Genomic DNA, 19,076 nt, shown 5'->3' with positions numbered 1-19,076 from the left:
TCATTGCACAAGTTCTCCATTTAAAGAAATTAGATGGTGATGATCACAAGCTAACACATACTCTTTATGAACTGCTATTCAACTGTAAATTCAGTTTGAAGAGAAGGAAACAGATTTAAAATGCAAATAGAAAAAAAGGAGACTTTGGTGCCAAATCTGAAAGAAAATATCAAATTTCTAAATCCTGAAACATCATATTGAATCCACTGCTGTAAAATCTTCAAACTTGTCTGGTGTATTTGAAACAGAACCGTCCGACAAAAGGCTGTTGAGCGTTTCACTTTCAGTTTTTCTTCCTTTTGTTTCAGCTCGAGTCGTTAGTACTTAATACTTGGCTAGAATGACCGTCAGTCTCCAGGCAGCCCCATGCTCTCTTGATCTCATCAATATTACATCAAATCTACTCTAAATGATTGTTTAATCATTGGCCAAATGGTCCACTGAAAGATTTAGAAATGTAATCAAGGAGTTACATGATCTGGACGATAATGGATTCATCATGACCACGGCGTTAACGGCAGAAATTGAGACTCAAAGATAACAGAAAATCCAGCTGCACTGGCTTTGCCAGACCCCCCCACGGCATTGATTGAAAGTGTTTTTGGAGTAATAAATATGCTGCATTTATTAATCAATGTCTCTAGAAAGTCAAACCACAGTTTCTGCATTTATTTGGTTTGCTACAGCAACAAACAGATGGCAACAGCAAGTCTAAATTCTGAACATGGATACATCCGAGTTTTGGTGAAGCCCCTGAAAACACGCCAAGTCAAATTCACCATCTGCCACAAAAACATTAAATATGAGCTATAGAGGGATGTGGGGTGATATTAATCAAGTTTCAGGGCCACTGAGTTGAGCAGCAGATTTTTAAAAAAAGTGAAAAAAGTGTCAGCATCTTGAATGCTGTGCTAAATTCTTCTTGGACTCATCAAATCTATAGCTGTAGAAAGGAACATGCTTATCCAGACAGTAGACTGTGCTGTGCAGCAGCAATGACTTGTGATGAATACAAATGACTGTAAAGAATAAATACAATGGATTGTCGACCTGTCCAGCATGTACCACGCCTTACCCCCAACAGTAGCTGGGATAGGCTCCAACAACCCCATGACGTCAAAAGGAGTTAAGCGGGTTTAGAAAAAAGGATGGATTAAGATTTCAGACAATATTGGAAGATGAGTACATTCACAAACAGTTAAATCTTCCTGTAAGCTGTTCCAGTCTTAGCTGGCTGTTACTCACGGTCTAGAGAATGTTTGCAATGACGACAATGTCTAAAGGCTAAAATTAGACTGTCACAAGCATTTTTCCTTTATTACCTGACTGACAGTTATGTGATGTCATACTCATCAAGTCAGAGAAAAATGTATTATTTGAAATTTGTTTCAAATGTTCCTATTGTTGAAAATTCTGTTGTTTTGACAGTCACTTCAGTGCAAAATGTAAATTTCAGAAAGAACATTTCTAAAATCTTAACACCATGGGACATTTGAGTCATCCTGGCAAAAGAAATTACATCTAAATGATTGCAAAGTACAAAAACAACCCCAACAAAAGGCGACTGACACACTCTTGTTTACATTTTGCAGAACTTAGACACGACCTTGCAGAAAATGGCAGACATTTGAACGCTGTGTAATGCAGCTAATCTTTGGTGTTTCACTGTTTTGGTAGTCACTAATCTGCAGCTTTATCATAAAAAGACAGTTTCTGTACCGGTAAGAGCTGATAAAAACTCAAATATGCTTTTAACCCTGACAAGGAAGTTCAAAATTTGCTCTATTTGAATTTTATTGAAGGTTAGGAATGCAGAGACTGAAGCAAAATGATCCCTAAGTGACTAAAATAATCACCAACTAATGCCAATGTTTGTGGAGAGTAAACCCGTTTATATGAGCCCTACTTACTCATACAGGGGTTGACCCCTGCCAGTACTGCAGATTTTTGAGTTGTCCGGACCTGTGGAGGGTTGTAGACAGTTGTAGCTACATCTTAAGGGGAGCACAGTTGTGTCTTGCAGTTCCGTTCAGGCTCGTGCGACCAACTTAAGGGGCATCATGAAAATGGCACGCATAATTGTCGTACATGTGGTAAGTGTAATATATAAGGCTCCTTAAAGCCACACTCCAGTCATTAGTAAGGTGTGTGGACTGGTTCTTTACTGACCATGTGCAATTGCTGCACGCGTCGGGTTTTCATGTGATACGTTAGTGCCTTTAGGCTGCCCACACAAACTAAAGTCTAATTTCCTCATTTCTAACAGCCAGGCTTTCTTCAAAGAGCATGCACTTATCATGAAAGGCCTTGCACAGAGTTCAGGGAGGGATGAGAAAATGAAAACCCCATACAATACACAGCACAGCACGTTGTGTTTCAGGTTTAAATACGACACTTACAAATAATATATTTTTTTTAAATCAATAGGTCTTCCAAACTAAAGAATGAGAAGGAGCAGGAAAAAAAAGGATGAGAGATGAACAAAAGTAATGAAAACATGGTAGAAAAGATGAGAAAGCACAGTTCGAAAAATGATATAAATGGAAACTTCAGCAGGCAACCAGAAAAGTTTCAAATGAGTGAGAAAGCAAGAAGTTTAGAGCATGATGTAATTAGAGGAAGACCAGAGTTTGACACACCTGTTCCAACAAGACCTAACAAGACATCCCGGCAGTGACTCAACATAAAATGTCTACATCCACCTCTAACTGGCACTCTTTACCATGCAACCATCTGCTTTTCATCTTATGTGCAGAAAGATGCACATACTTCCAAGGGTGTTGGAAGTGTGAAAGGGACCATTAACAGTTAAAGTGCATATGCATTTAAAACTTAACACCCTGACAGTTCTGCTTTTCACATTCTGGTGCCTAAAAAATTGGATCATGCACTGCTGGAAATCAAATGACGTTTTTTCTCCTTACAGTTGTTTATTCATATTCATTATCGGCTGCTTTGCCACCTTTGCCCCAATGTTGAGCAGTTAGGAGACATGAAAGTGACATAAAGTGACAGGTATACATCTTGTGAAGTCTATTCCTAGTTAGACATACCATAACACCCCCCCCCCACCCCCCCGCAAGGAGGATGTCCTGGTGGCATTCCTTCCTGTCAAAATAACCTCCATTGGCTCCTCGAAATGTGAAAGAAGAGCTCTTCTGCAGTGGGGATCCTCCCAGATTTCTAAGATTCACACTAATATGGCGTGCCCAGCCACCCTGCTTTGGAGGCGGATTTCTGACAATTGCATTTTGTTTTTACCAATTCAGATTCCGAACTGATTTGTCAGCCAGTCTCCTGTGTTATCCTCCACTCGCAAAGACTAAAACTCCTCTATAAGGGGATGGGGAAGTGACCCAGAAAGAAAATCTGTTCGAAGTTTTTTCTATCTTTTCAATTTCCTGCATAGGAAATGATGTTTTTTTTTTTACTTTAGAAAACTGGACTTCCAGCAAGATAGCACAAGGGTTAAGGTAGCAGGATTTTGGTTAAAAACTGCATAATTAAAACACCACTGTTTATAAAAATGGTCACAGGGGGACTTCAAGGAATAAAAATCAACATGAAGTATATAAGGATATTCTTTAAAGTGAACCCTTTTACCCTTTAACTCTTCAACCTTTTACGCAATTAACGTAGATCCAACTGATTCTGAAGGGGAGTATGGCAGCTTTGCGCTGATAACACTTTAGAGTAGTGAGGTGCTTACACAATTAAACCAACTGATTATGACGCGAGCAAAAGCAGCTTTGCCCCATTATGCAACGAGTCAATAGTTTTCTCCACTTCAAAATCTATCAGACATACGTTAATTGCGTAAACAGTCGAACACTTACAGTAGTTCAAAGAGCGTGTGTTATTTCGGGTCGCAGATAAAGGCCGGCGTTAAATATACACTTTAGACTGCACACGTGGACGCTCGAAGCGTGATGTTAAAGCAACAGTAGAAATTGTGAGGAACAGTGGGGAAAATGTCATAATAATGCAAAGCTGTTGGGTTTCTTTCACTCACAGATATAGTATGTCAGGATGTGGGTTTAACATAAACTAAACTAAAATCAAAAGCCTTAAAAACTTACATTACTTTAAAATCTATACAGATCGTCTTGGAGCAATATTTGATCACAAAATATTGTGATTCCCATAAACTGTTGACAATCATCTTTGCCTAAGATGTGTTTGTTTTCATGTACAAAAGTTTGGACACACCTTCCCATTCATTTGAAATGAATGGGAAGGTGTGTCCAAACTTTTGGTCTCTACTGAATTTCTGTAGAATTTTTCTACGAAAAACATTTTGAAGCCGTCTATGGAATCCCAGAGTCCTGCTGTTAGCTGTTTTTCTCTTCATTTCCAAAAACATTTCTCAGAAGACAAGTGAAGGCTTGCTCCAACAATTTAGCTGTTGGTGTGTGAAGAAAAAGTGCATGTGTGCATATTTGTCAAACAGGTTTGGATAGGAATGCAGGACTGTTGTAATCCATTCTCCGTTCATTTTGGCTTTTGTCATAGCTTTAAAGAGCCCACAGGTCTGTGCAGCACTGGGCCTCACAGCTCAGTCACCGTTACACACATTTTTCCACACAACGAACTGAAGATTAAATCGAGTTTGAACAAAACCAGGACAACAGCTTTTTAAGTCAACTGTAAACACAACAAAAAACTATTTCAATCCAGTTTTTGGATTAAAAATAAAGGAGGAATTCAACTAGATCTAAACAAAATGGCAACTAGAGATTGGGCGTTAGTTTACTTTGTAAACACCTCATCATCCCATGTGGTGTTTAACTTTTCTTCTTCCTGGTAATCTCAAACAAACAAAATTCAAGCTAACCTACAAAGACACCACCTAAACCTTTACCCCGAGGTTGTTCTATAAGAGCAGAATTCTGTTCAACATTACCACGTGCACAAACACAGACAGAGCTTAACATTCAAATTTAGGACCATTTATGTCTGTAATTATTGACTAAAAACTGAACAGAAAGAGAACTGAATCCATGGCAGGACCTTTGGAAGAGATATTTAAGCTTAAACATCAGAAACTTTGGTTGGACACCAGAAGAGGTTATAAAGCCCGGTAAAGACAGGCTCAGCAAATACATGTAAGATGGAAGGTAGTGAGACTAATGTGGAGGTTTCATCTGTGTTTCGTTTGTGGCCCCTAAAGGACAGCTAACAGAAAACACAGAGCAACACAAAAGGCTCATACGAAGGCCAGAAGGCTAAAAACGAACCAAAGGGAACAAAAGCAGCACATGTCCTGTTCGAATTAAATTTGTTCAGTTTGAATTTATACTAACGTGAGTTACATTAGAATTTAATTTAGAGTGAATCCTGCTATAACAGAAACATTAATTTTTCTAATTCATGAATGCTGTGTGCATTTGTATATGATTGTTTGCTCTGGACTGCAGAACTAAAACTAATTCTTTAAAAAAATATTAAAGACCAAATACAAAAAAAGGTTTTTACAGCTGATTAGCACAAACAAAAACAAAAAAACCACACACACAATTGTGACACTAACATCTGTTCAACACAAGAGGTTTTCAGCGTCTGTCTGTCTGCTACGTTGCTGGACGGCACAAATAATGAAAAAATACAAATAAAAATCCTGCATCTCTGGCTTTTCCAAAGCGAAAACACAGCAGCCTGAGCCCCACCTGATAGGTCCGTTTATTTCTGTGTGGGATGCAGATCTGGCACTTCACGCACAAACACTGATGTTTTTCCAAACTTGATAAGAACTGGCACATAGAAAACACGATTTCTCATGTAAGCGACCCCACATTAGCTTCAGCTTTGGGCAATTCATCCATCGTTACACTTTAAACCTAAACCTTTTCTTTGGCACAAGTAATTATTCTTCTGGCTTTCAACTAACCTATAAAATTGTTTCAATTACAACGAAACATGAATGTGTTACTTGTCACTCCCATATGTTTATCGTATCTCAAAACAAGATTTTTTAATGGCACTATGATTTGGCACAATCTTAATAAAAAAAAAAGATGATTTAATCAGCAACACTGACTCATCATTACAGCCCCCCCCCCAAATGTATTGTTTGATTTTTACCACTTAATGGTACATTGTAAAAAAGAAGAAAGTATTAACATGGTTGCGCAAAACTATAAAGAATGCCCAATATTGGCCTGTAAAATTCTCAACAACAGTCTATTCATCCTTATTTACTGTCTTTAAGGTTAGACAGATAACTATTACAGGATTCTTAACCCTTTTTTCAAAGAGACAAAAAAAGAGGAAAATCTGCAAAATATTGTGTACAACATCCCCAAAATATCTTGACCTCACATTATTTCAGAAACCTTTGTTTTATTTTTCAAGGAGAAAACTTTTTTTTCCGAGGCGGCAATGAAAAAAGAAACGGAAAAGGAGCAAAATACTATCAACAAACCCATTAGAGCACACAGTTTACATGAAGTGTTAGAAGTACTAAATCTGGGGCTTGCAGGATCTGAGCATCAACTGAATCAAGCATGGTGCGTTTACAGGCCCACCGACAAAATGATTCTGTTGGGTTAAAATGGTTCTTTTGATTATTGTATCTAGATCAGGGGTGTCAAACAGGCCTCAAGGGCCGGCCTCCTGCTGGGTTCCAGAAATCCTGCTTTATGTGTTGCTGATTACCTGGATCATGTGTGTTTAGCCAATAAGGAGATTTAATGGTAGGTTGATTGGAAAACATGTAGGACACTGGTCCTCGAGGCCTGGATTCTGACACCCCTGATCTAAATCCATACTGGCCCCTAATCATTACCCAATTGCTTTAATATCAGCAGAGGACTGCTACCTTTCTAACAGTCCACCACCGACTCCATTGAACTGAAGACGGGTGTGTGTACTGTGCACAACACAAACAGAATAAATTAAAGATTGTCAATGTTTTCCTTTGCGTATCCGCCTCCTCTTCCCAACTGCCAGAGATTTCAAAAGGTTTAGAGTCAAACATTACAGCAAACAAACGACGGGCCAGGCTGTACACAGACAAATTTAGAGGACGAACTGCACAGTGTGCCACAGCAAGATTGAAGGCATGGAAAAGGAAAAAAATAAATAAAAAAAGATGGGAGATCGTTTAGCCTTAAAGGTAAATGATTGGTGTCCCAGGGGAGGTTAAACTTCAATGGTAACATGTTGCTAAAAAGTCCTGAGAGTCAGGTGAGCTCATCATGTAACCATTTACCATGACTGATTTCAAAACCATGGAGTCAAATTTCACGGAGAAGTATTGCATCAAGCAAAATAACGGCTAAAGGGCAACATCTTGCATACAGAAAAACAAATTCTCCTTTTCTTATTTGGGTGAGGAAGGGTATACTGTTCCAGTGTAACAGCTTAACAGTAATTATAGTCATTTTACTATAATTCTCCATTAACTTCTAAGCACATTTGATCAATTGAGCCAAATGTATCCCAAGAATTCACAGTCAGCAGGCATTTTAGAGCCTCAGAAAGGAAAGGACATTCTTTAGCTTAATAATTGTACTGTATAGTTGGTTCAAATGATTGGAAAAACGGAACAAGCTGGAACCACCAATTCCTTTGCGTTGAACAAAAAGAGATTTTTCTGCACATATACAGGGGTAGCTTGTTTTTGTTTACATTCTGCATTCCACTTGTAGTTTATTGAGTAAGTGGAGCGGTGTCTGAGTCGTGACCCTGAGGGCTTCAGAAGCTTCATCCGTTTATGAGTCACAGTGCTCTGTTTATTTTGCTGTGTTTTGTCCTTTTTTTTTTTTAGTTTTTTTTAAAGGAAAATAATTTGGTTAAAACCTACATTTTAAAACACATCTGCTGTTCTGCTGGTGTCCAGACATTTTCTCTTCAAAAACTATCTGTTTGGCCTTAAATGTAACAATCTACAGCAAAATGTGTAACAGCCGAACAATCCAAATCCTCTACTATGACAGAGAAAATAAGACGCTGTATGAACAGGACATCACTTATTATACAAGCCCCCACACATACTTAGACGGGAAAAGCTCCACCTATGTAAATAGCAAACGTTTGGATTTCAAAAACCTTTCAAAAGGCGTAGCTAGGTTCCTTTCAAAATGCAAAAAAAAATTGCTTTATCTTTTTAGCTTTTAGACTGGGGATAAAAACATTTTTCCATCACTGACTTGATCAAACAGCAGATTTCATCATTCCCTGACGCTCCATTGTCTCTCGCTTTTATCTGGCTGCTCCTTAATCTTTCCAAGCCTTGCCAAAGTCTGACTCTTGTGACTCCTGTTTGTATCAACACAATTTAAAAAAATAACACTCAGTGGATCGTGACTCCGACGATCTGTGGTTCATTTATCTGCCTCAAAAGGCAACAACTTTGCACTCTCACCCCCATTGTTGTTGCTACTTCCTTGCAGATTCAATCTAAACTCCTCTGCAAATCAAAAGCACACTGAGAGCGTTTTATTGTCAGACTTTTTTGGAAAATAAGTGGCAAACAGGTCTCTTGAGAAAAGATTTCTTTTTCCAAGACTGTCAATTTTATTCAAAGTAACTAAAAGTGATTGACATGGTGGCATTTTGTTTGGTTTTATGTGCTTAAATGTGGCATTTCAAATTAAAAGAATCTTAGCAGTATAAGCTAAACCAACTCATCCAGAAGGGATTAAAACCAGTTTCCCTTTAAAAAACAGGCATTAAAGTAGCAGTGCTGCCCAGCAAATTTCTGTTGACCCTTGACCTGCTTGCACACAAATTTCCATATTTAATGTGCAGAAACCGTTTACTCTCTTTAACCACGTTGGCTTGAGAAAAAAAAAAAAAACTTTAAAGACAGTAACTACTGCCCGAGAGGCCAAATTAGTCTGAAGGTGAGCAACCCCCCCTTCCCGGATGCAGCCTCACCTCCCTCCATTATTCAGCCTGACAGAAACATGAGCCGTGTCAGGAGCTCCTGCTGGGATCCCTGCTGTAAAATCAGTATGCACAGCTGCATGCTAAGCAGGACTCGTTTACTGGCCTCAAACTGCTAGAAAATGGTTGACACAAATCTTGCAGGGCAGCAGTTTAAAGTTGATGAGACAGCTGTTTGTTTGGCTAAAAAAGGTCCAAGTCATACATGATATTTAGGAAACCAGTGGATGGTAACTCTTGTGTGCACGTGTTTTTTTCAACAGGGCAGATGCAATCATGTGAAAGCAACAAATATCACAAATAGAGAGGATAGAATGAAAATACAATTTGAGCGTCTGGGAAATGTAGTTTATGATACACAAACACTATTTTTGCCTTATTTTCTTGCATTTTCTTCGCAGTGTTTTCACATGCTTTTAAATGCAAGACCTCCTGAAATTCTCTTGAGTGCAACGTTTGACTACAGAAGTAGTTTTTAGTCCATTACTGTTTGTTTTTGTGAGTCTCAGTGCAGAATATGAGAAAAGAAGAAAAAACGGAAAAAACCTTTTTGCCTTTCAAGAAAGAATTCCTAATGTGAAGCTGATAATTAAACCAAAACACCTGCAAATGTGAATGAGTGTGTGTATGCATGTGTGTGTGGAACCTAAAATCACACCTGATGTAAAAGTCTTAAAGTCCCACTCCGATCACCTTTTGTTCTATTGTGAAAGTGTTCCTAGTAATCCTTTTAATTATGATTATTACGTTTTTAGCCCAGATCTAAAAACTTCTGCCGTTTTTACAAACATAGTTTCTGCAGAGTTGCAGTAGTTCAGTAGAATTTCGCCTCAGAGATGTGGACAGGACAGCTGACATGAAGTAAACCTGCCCTCATTTCCCATCATCCCTCTGTTTACATTCTCTCCCTCTAGCTTACAGACCTTTACAATCGGTGCAACAACAATGGCGAGCAAAATTGGAGCAATTCAGCGGTACAGTTTTTAGCCAGATGCCAGCTCGGACGAGGAAAATAAAGACATAAATGGATCCATTCATCTACAAGCGGATCCATCAGAATAGAGCGGAGCAGGGAGCTTGTGGACTGCCATTGTAGGTCCTACGTCACATCTACAAGCTTTTCCCAACTGCATCTTTTCATCTGCTCCTGATTAGCAATGATTTGAATAAAGACATACTCAGAAATGCGATTTTAAGATCAATTTTCTTAATACTTGTCCTCCATGAAAAAAATGCCAGGAGAACATGTTATCATTGGAATAGGTCTTCAAAAATACATGAGCATTTTTTCTGTCAATTAATTATGATCACACGCTTTTAAGTCACACATTGTTTAAAAAAAAAACAAGGAGCTTCGATAAGCAAAGCATTACTATTCAAACCAACTGAAAAATAAACAAGTTTTCCATTCGTATTAAGTAGTTGGCTTTTATTTTGAAAAGAAACTTGATGAAGCAAAAGTCAGCAAATGAGCCTCAATCTTTTAAAAGTGTCTGTATCTAATCAAAGTTTAAAGGGACGTTAGACGGAGGTCAAGCGAGTCCGCGGCTCCTGCAGCAGCTCAGCACGGCTCGGCTCGGCTCACCTCCAGCACCTGGCCCCGCTCTGAAGGTGTCAACTGACAGCGCACGCGGGCTAAAACAGCGACAAAAACAGCGCCTACCTGCTCGAACGTGGCCTCTTGTTGTTGTGCAGTCTTCGTGCAGCAAACCCAGCAGGCCGAAGCGAATCTGCTGAACTAAAAGTTAGGAAGTGACCAAAAAAACAAAAAAAGAAGAGGGAAAATAGTTTTACTCCTCCTTCTCCTCCTCCTCAGCTGAATGAATTATGAAGAAAAAACACGCAGCGCTCCCTCAAACACCTGAAGCCTTTGCCGTTGTTGCTAAGCTTTCTTCAAAGCAACAAGTTAGCGCCGTCAAACTGTTCAAAACTCCCCTAAAAAAAAAAAAAAAAAAACCCGCCTTCCAGCGGCATGTGTGGATTCCACGTCTGTGGATCCGTGTGAGGAGGGAGCGGGGCCGGTCCGCGCGGTTACCTGACTCCAGTCAGCGCGGTGAGGCCAGCCCTCCACGCCGCCGCCGCAGCCTCATGTTTCCTGTTATTGTCGCCCTGAATGGCGGCGGGGCAAACGCACAGCCCCCCCACCCAACAAAAAAAAAGTCCGCCTGTGACCGTCCACCCACTGAAAGTAGTGTTTTAAAGACAACCAAAGTACTGTAATCACTATCACTTTAATATTTACTTTTCTTGGCGCCATCAAAGCCTTGGATAAAAACCTATTATCTGCTGCCTTCAAATAATGCTGCCAACATCACAATAGACTATTTTTTTATTAAGAAATAAAACATGCGCAAAAGGGAATAATCATCAAGGCTGTATTTAGAATATATCTGTTTTGACTGACATGTTGACCCTTAAAACTTAATATTGGGATTTGTTCAAGCTACCTTTTGGTTAAATAATACGAAATAGAGGCAAAAGTCAATATTTACAAGGAAATACATCAAAAAGTAACTTTAAATGCTTTTTTAACTGGAAAAAGGTAAAGAAAATGCATTTGAACACCAAAAACAACCAGATGTTGAGTGTTGCATACTGAATTATACGTTATCAACTTACATGAAAATTATGTTTTTAACATGTTCTGGAGGCATTTATCTTATTATAGAGGACACATATAAAGAAAATTAAGCTTAAATTTGTATTTTTGAGTATTTCTTTACTCAGATCGTTGTTAATTTAGAACAGATGTAAAAACGGTTTGCAAAATAACTAATTTGTTGTTAAAAAAAATAGGGCTGCAGCTATCGATTCTTTTTGTAATCGATTAATCTAGCACTTAATCGATCGATTAATCGAGTAATCGGATAAAACGATTTGTGTGTGTTTTTGAATAACCAAAACAAATTTTGCATAACAAAAATGATGTGGTTGTAAAATGAACAAGCATTTGATTTTAAAGATCCGCTCTGATGCAAATGTTACTTTTGGTGTTTTTAAGTTGGTCTTGAGAAGTGGCGGAGCTAGAACATTTTGCATGGGGGGGGACAGAAGACTTTCAAAGGGTGGCACAACACCAAAGTGGAAGGCCATTAAAAATAAAAGAATCAGAAAAACATATTTGATCATTATCATTGTTTGTATTTCGTGTAAAAATAATGCTTTTGTTATTTTTGCAATGCTTAAAGAAGCCTCGCGGTACGCTGAAAGGCGAGCTACCGCCTGTCCCAGCCCCTGCCTCTCGGCGCCCCCTCGGCGCTGGTCGCCGCGGAGGGGGCGCGGAGCGGCTGACGCCGCCCCTCGCTGGCTGCCGGCGGCACGCGCGGGTATGCCAGCTCTATTTTGCAGTAGAGACACTGCACCTTGTTCTCTTCTTTATTAAGTGTGTAATGATCCCACACTTTAGACAATTTCTGCCGTTTATTTATAGATCTATTCTCCGCCATCGCGCCAACTAAATTCAAAAGGTCCGTGTGAATAAACGGTCCGTGTGACACAATCAAATCCCTGCGCCGCGCGTATAGTGCGCGTCATTGGAATTTAACGAGGCTTCGAGGCAGAGTTTTTGCCTCGAGGAATTTTTGTAATCGAGTAACTCGAGTAACTCGAGGAATCGTTTCAGCCCTAAAAAAACCCAAAACTGTTTCATTATGCATCCACTTGTAGATAAAATTACAACTACCCCTGGCTGCAGACCGAGGCGTGGCTGAACGTGGGCGGGGTTAAACGCATTGCGCTCTGCCCACTGAACGTGATTCTTCTTCCTCACCGCAGTTGCTGTATTTTTCTTCGCATTTTATAGGTTTCAACTTGCAAAGTGGCATCTACCAGACTCGGGGGTGTATCCTGAGATGATTAAGTTAATGTACTTTTTTTTTTTTTTAATTCTGGAAAAGATTTATTTTGATTTCAGTTTATGTACACTCCTGCTTTAAGAGTTGTTTTGTTTGTTTTTGTTTTAGAAAAATACAAAGACCTTTTGATTCATGGATACAAGTTTTTTTTTGTTTTTTTGTAAAACCATAAATGATTAATGAAAAGCTTCTGTATTGCAGGAATTAATTAAGTCAGTGTTACATTTTCTGTTGCAGCTTTATGTTAGAGCCTAAACATCACAGTTGCTGAATGAGTGATAACACTCTTTTACTCAGTTATTTCCTAAAATCCTTTTCTAACGCCATATAGTTTACTCAGCTTTAGCTAACAGAACCCTTTATTTTAGTATATCATAGAGAACTTGTATAGTAAGGCTACAGACATGATAACATTTATTGACCTTTGATAAGTTCTATCAAGCACTTCTCTTTCTTTTATTAATGTATACTTACAATCCTTGGGTTCTGAGTAAACACTCAAAAAATTATGTTAAGGAAGATTGTTACACTTTTGTGGTTTTATGGAGTTTTTCTGTTGTATTTTTGCCTACTCTTAAAATCTAACAGATTTTACTTGACATTTCTTTTCAAATTGACATCAGCCTCAAACAAAAAAGACAAAACAGCTGTTTTATTTAGAACTGTCGGTGGAACTAAATTGCTTCTAATTTTCACAATTTACCCAAAAAAAGAACCTTGGTAAAAAGATTTATGTTATGGACCAATTTCCTTTTCATCCAAAACTAAATAGCTTTCACACTTTGAGGGGGGCAGAATGAGTGATTTTTGATCCTTTTTGTAAGCAGAGACAGACTGGAGGCACTTCTCAACCACACGATAATTCAGCAGTAAATTTAGGCCAAGGCATCTTACAGCTTACTCATATTTCATTTATAACACAATACATCTCAACCTAACTGTATCACAATTTATTCATTTTTGAAATCTCTCCATATGCAGGGTATGAACTCTGTAAGGAATAGTGTAATAAGGTCTTTAGAAGCAGGTTGTACATTAGCCAAATGATTCACAGCTTAGCTGACCAGTGGCGTTTCTTCTTCATAATCCCATTTTGCTAAAAAATCTGATTAATACTTCATGTCTGAAAGTCCCCAGCATGGCAGTTTTGAGCAAGAATGTCCTTGGCTGGGATCCACAGTGATAGTATCTGAAATGAGAACATCCGCTGACGGCCTACTTCTGAATCCCCAAGACAAAGAAGAGTTTTCACGTGAGCTGGCAGACACTGACGCACAGGCACATATATTCTCCAAACAATATGGATTTATTTCTGTTTGCACGGTTGACAGAGGAAGATAATGTGCTTTTTTTTTCTTAGATTAAGCTCTGTGTGGGATTTTCTACCTGTGCATTCATGCATACAAGCGCTAGCACTTTGTGAACACCTCTCTTTGTGTAGCACTCTGTGGTTAAATCGCCGTCTGTGTCTGTGGGTTTGCACAAAATACAGTGCACAAAGGAAAAGGGAACAAGATCAACGGGTTATTTTAATGTGTGGCATGTTCACATGATTATGGTCTATTATATTATTATCCTTTCGTCCAGTTAGGTTTCAAGCTTCACCAGAAAAAATAATGATGCAACGGTAAAAGTCACTGGCTGAAGCACATTGTGTATTACAGATTTAATGGTAGAAAATTCTGGTGTTGTCGTTGCAGCCCCAAAAACACTCAAGCAAGTGCGTGTTGTCATTCCTTTCACACATCCAGCTGACATAGAGCTAATGCTCGCCAGCCCCATTTTGCGTGGTGAAAAGGGCTGGCAGCTGCGGCTGGACACACTGCTGACATGAGAGGTGAAAGAACAAAGCAAAAAGCTGAATGGTGCTAAACACTGAATTGGACTCATTTGCACAAAGTTGTTTGGTCATGTGACCTTTTTTTCCTTCGTCACATTCAAATGATTGCTGTACAGGTAGATATTTTGCTTAGTCAGGGGAAACTTTGAGTTTCAGGGAAACTATGAGTTGATGACTCATAAAAATGCCGCTGCAACACTTTAATCGTTCACCTAAAACCTGTGTTATAATCTCCTGCAGGAGTGAGTGTTAAAGTTAATCCATGAACTTCAAAGTATCTGATTCCTCCTTTCTAAATTAAGCAAAAATTAAGTGGAATTGTCAATAATTATTCTGCAATAAATGCTTTAGAAAACGACTGTAAAATCTTTTTTTTAATCTATTGTAAAAGCATTTATAGTCGTCTTTTAATTATGATCATGATTTTTTTGGCCAAAATATAAGAAAAGCGTAGTTTTCTAGGACATAATTTCTGCAGAGCGGCAGTAGTTCATCAGAAAATCACCCGAGTTGTGGGCAGGACTGTTTGAGCAGAGCAACCCCGCCCCCCTACCTGTCACTCATAACTGAGAGTACACCTTTTGCACACTAGCTTACATCCTCTCACAATCCTGACCTAAATTAGAAAAAATGGTGAGTGATATTGGAGCTATATAGGAGTACAGGTTTGAGCCAGCTCGGACATGGAAAAGAAAGACGTACATGGATCTAGTCGCCTACAAGTGGATGCGTCAGAATGAAGTGGAGCAGGGAGATTGCCCATTTTCTACGACAGTAATACACTTATTTTCAAATTACCTTTTTTTGTCTGCTCCGCATTCATAATTGTTTGAATAAAGAAATACTCAAAATTCAATTTTAAGCTACATTTCCTCAATATATGTCCTCCATCATGAAGAAACTGCCACAAGAACATGTTTAAAACACCAAATACACAACTTTCAACAGAATGGATCTTTAAGAGGTGTATAAATAATTCCAGGGCCAGTCAAGCACATGGTGCGTTTATAAAAATGCAGATGGCCTTGAACTTGTGAGTTTCACTTTGAAGGTTAAACATGGCCACCTGCTCTCTTTAAAGTCTCTGACAACAGCTCACCTGTTCTGCTTCACCCTCAACTTTGCCCTGAAACTTGAAGCACCATTGCAGACAGAGGCAGCCAGAGCATCCCTTACAACTGTGACTTGAAGATAAGAAGTTATTTCATAACATTAATGCCAAAAATAACTTCGACCCCAGTAAAAAATAAATAAATAAATAAACAAAAGATAAAAAGGAACTTCTTAAGTGTTAAAATTACAGTTTGCATCTTATATTTATTTTTGTTAAAAAAAACTATTGAGTCGGATATAAATTTAACATTAAAAAAATGTTGAATCAGAGAGTTAAAAGTTAAACACATAAAAAAGAGGAATCTAATAGTTTCCAAGAAAGCTAAACAATTGAAAAAAAATAAAAATAAAAAGATTTATTGGTTTTCTTGCTGGTAAGTCTACAGAAAAAAATAATGAAACGAAAAACATATTCACATATAATGCAACCTAATGTTTCTTTAGAGGAATGAGTTCTTTATCACAAATTTACTCAAGTAAATCCAAAAAAGAAAGATCCAGTAAACTACACTTCAGTAAATGTAACTGAGTAAATGTACTCCCCATCTCAGTTGGAATGTGAACCATATTTTCAGGAAGACGGATGTTGATGTAACAGCAGAAATACACTGTGGTTGTGAGCTCATTTCGAAACTGGTGCTTTTTTTGCATGCACACCTTGACTTAAATGTAAAATATGCACTGGACTTCTGAGTCATTTTTGTTGACATTCTTCCTTTCAACCTGCCCGACTTGTTAATTCATATTTTCAGTGAGTTTTCATGTTTGGATTTATTCAACTTATTTATTTATTGCGTTATTCTGGCTGGTAAAGTGACTTCTTTTTTTCAAACTCCATATTGTGGGTTTGCTTTTAAGTAATGTGTGCGTGTGTATTTATGCATATGGACATTTTCTTGCTTGCTTTAACACTGTATGAAAGCAGCAGGTTGCCATGGGAACAATGACATCTGTGACACCATGTGATCAGCATCATACTCAGAAAAAAATAAAAGCCACTTTGCCATGAGTGGTCCGCGGTCCCTCTCCAGCTGTGAGTGATTTGTATGAGTGCAGAAGACGGGTGGGCGGATTTTATCATGCCATTTTCTTACACGTTTGCCTTCTTTCATAGTCTTCATTAGAAACAGAGATGTGCTGTGAAATTTGTAATGGCAGGAGAAATGCTGTACATAAAGCCTCATCCAGGTTTTATCCTGACATTTCTTTTCTTTCATTTGTCAGTGGGGATGGTCTGTTTTATTATGGTAGCTGGTATTTCAGTGTAAAATCAAGGACATAAAAATGTCTTCATGAAAGTCTATTTAATCTGGTGTAGTCTTGAGGAGAGGATTGTAAAATCAGTTTATTTTGATGCTAAACGAATTTCTTAAATCTATACATTAAAACCCCACTCAAAAAAAGTGTTTTTGGTGGTTTTAATATGTTCTTGTGGCATTTTTCTAATGATGGGGGACATATGTAAAGAAAATTACTCTTAAAATTGCATTTTTGAGAATTCCTTTACTCAAATTGTTGTGAAACAAGAAAAAAAAAGTTATGTTTGAAAAAAAAAGGGTTATAGAAAATACACTGGGCAGGCCACAAGGTCCCTGCTCTGCACCACTCCGCAACAGAGAGGTTGCTCTTTGCCAGTAGTCCCGCCCACAAACTTGGAGGTGAATTTCTGACCAATTACTGCTGCTCTGCAGAAACTATGTCCCATAAAACAACACAGTTTTTTTAACTTTTTTTTTTAGCTAAAAATGGCATAATCCGAATAAAAAGACCACTGGGAATGGTTTTAAAATAGATCAGAAGAGGATCAAAATGGGTCTTTAAATAGGAGGCTTAGCTTAATTTAATTTACAAAAAACTAAAAAAAATCTCACAGCAATTAAAAACATTATTTCCTCTGTCGTGTTGACTACTAAAATGAAAATGTTACCCTTTTGGGATGTTACTCGCACTGACTTCCATGGGTGGAAGAGAAGGCTTCAGGAAGCGGCTGCATCCTGCGCAGACTTTGAGTATTTTTTAAATATTGCAGCTGCATTTGAAATGCCAATTAAAGTCACACAGCACAATGATGATCGTATTTAAGCGAGGGTCCTAAGAGAGATCATGCAAAAGAAACAGTGGACGTGTTTTCTGTCTTTCTCTTCAGGACTCCAGGTTGCATCAAAAATAGAACTGTGCTGCAATGCCTTTAGGAGGTGTTCCTGTGTCAGGACTGGAAACATTAACTCATGAACACCCTAGAAGAGAAACACCATTTTGCACGATTGAGGTCCACTTTGTTTGATTCAAGTCCACATTGTTGAACAGTGCACATACGTGTCGACATAAGCAGCTACATTTCTCTAGAGAGTTTGCACCTGATGGTCCATGACCTATATGAGGATATTTAAGGATGCATCCCACTTTTCCATGTGACAGTGCATCATTGACCCACTTCTAGCTGTCCGAAACTTTGATCCCAGCTCACTGTTCAGCCCATGTGTTAAAGTCCCTCTCCAATCATCTTTAGATCTATTGTAAAAGCTTTCCCAGTGGCCTTTTACTGATAATTATTTTGTTTTTAGCCAAATTAAAATAGCAAAAAACTGTTGTTTCACCTCTGAATTGTGGGCGGATCCGTTGACACTGAGCAGTCCCACTCCCCATTTCCCTTTTTGTTGCTGAAAGTCCTCTGATACATGCTCTCTTGCTAACTTACAGCCCCTCACAACCCCAAGCATCACTGGTGCAAAAAAATAGTGAGCAACATATGTGCTTCCAGCTGCACAGTTTTGAGCTAGATGTCAGCTCAGATGAGAAAAACGAAGAAATCTAAGTCTGCAAGTGAATGCATCAGAATGGAGCAAAGCAGGGAGCGTGTGACCCGCCAATTGTTGCACCTACGTCACACTTATAAGCTTTTTCAAACATTATTTTTTTCATCTGCTCCTGATTCACAACAATTTGAATAAAGAAATAGTCAGAAATGCCATTTTAAGCTTCATTTTCCATACATGTCTTCCATAATCAGAAAAATGCAGCAAAAACAGGATTTTCATTGTTTAAAAATAGAGACGAGACGCTCCCAGATCAGAATTTTTCTCCCATCTGATTCTTTTTCTCCAGCTTCAATTTCCCATCTTCCAACAATTACACACATGCCTGCACACAATCTCAGATGATGTCTCCCTGAATCAAAGTGGTTTTCAGGGCGACTAAAGTTCACCGTGGCTACCATTTTAACCACAGTGTTGTTTCCGCTCCTCACACAGCCCCTCTCTTCTGTTGCATTCTTTCGTACACATTCTGGCTCTTTTTCTACTCTCCCTCTCCACTCCCCATCTCTCACATTCCCTCTTCCCACTCTTTGCTTTTTTCCCTCCGCTCTTTTGCCTCTCCTC

General features: G+C 38.6%; 1 protein-coding gene across 3 annotated transcripts in view; it reads right to left on the bottom strand.

The window, feature by feature from the left end:
- Positions 1-11,059, bottom strand: part of palm3 (paralemmin 3) — a 37,228-nt gene extending 26,169 nt beyond the window's left edge. The window contains exons 1-2 of one of the 3 annotated variants that reach the window (XM_023955569.2): positions 10,925-11,059; positions 10,553-10,627 (exon numbers count right to left, since the gene is read on the bottom strand). The gene's annotated coding sequence lies outside the window, so the exon portion shown is untranslated. Of the gene's footprint in view, positions 1-10,552; positions 10,693-10,750 lie in introns of those variants that run through there. The other 2 variants (XM_023955565.2, XM_078946151.1) reach the window with 2 other exon arrangements.
- Between the last annotated feature and the right edge of the window lie 8,017 nt (positions 11,060-19,076).

This window comes from Oryzias latipes, chromosome 1 (assembly GCF_053564925.1).
Source record: "Oryzias latipes strain Hd-rR chromosome 1, Olatipes_Hd-rR_3.1".
In the NCBI taxonomy this organism is placed as follows: Eukaryota; Metazoa; Chordata; class Actinopteri; order Beloniformes; family Adrianichthyidae; genus Oryzias; species Oryzias latipes.
Note: the sequence above shows the minus strand (reverse complement) of the source record. Positions and strands in the feature narration are given on the sequence as shown.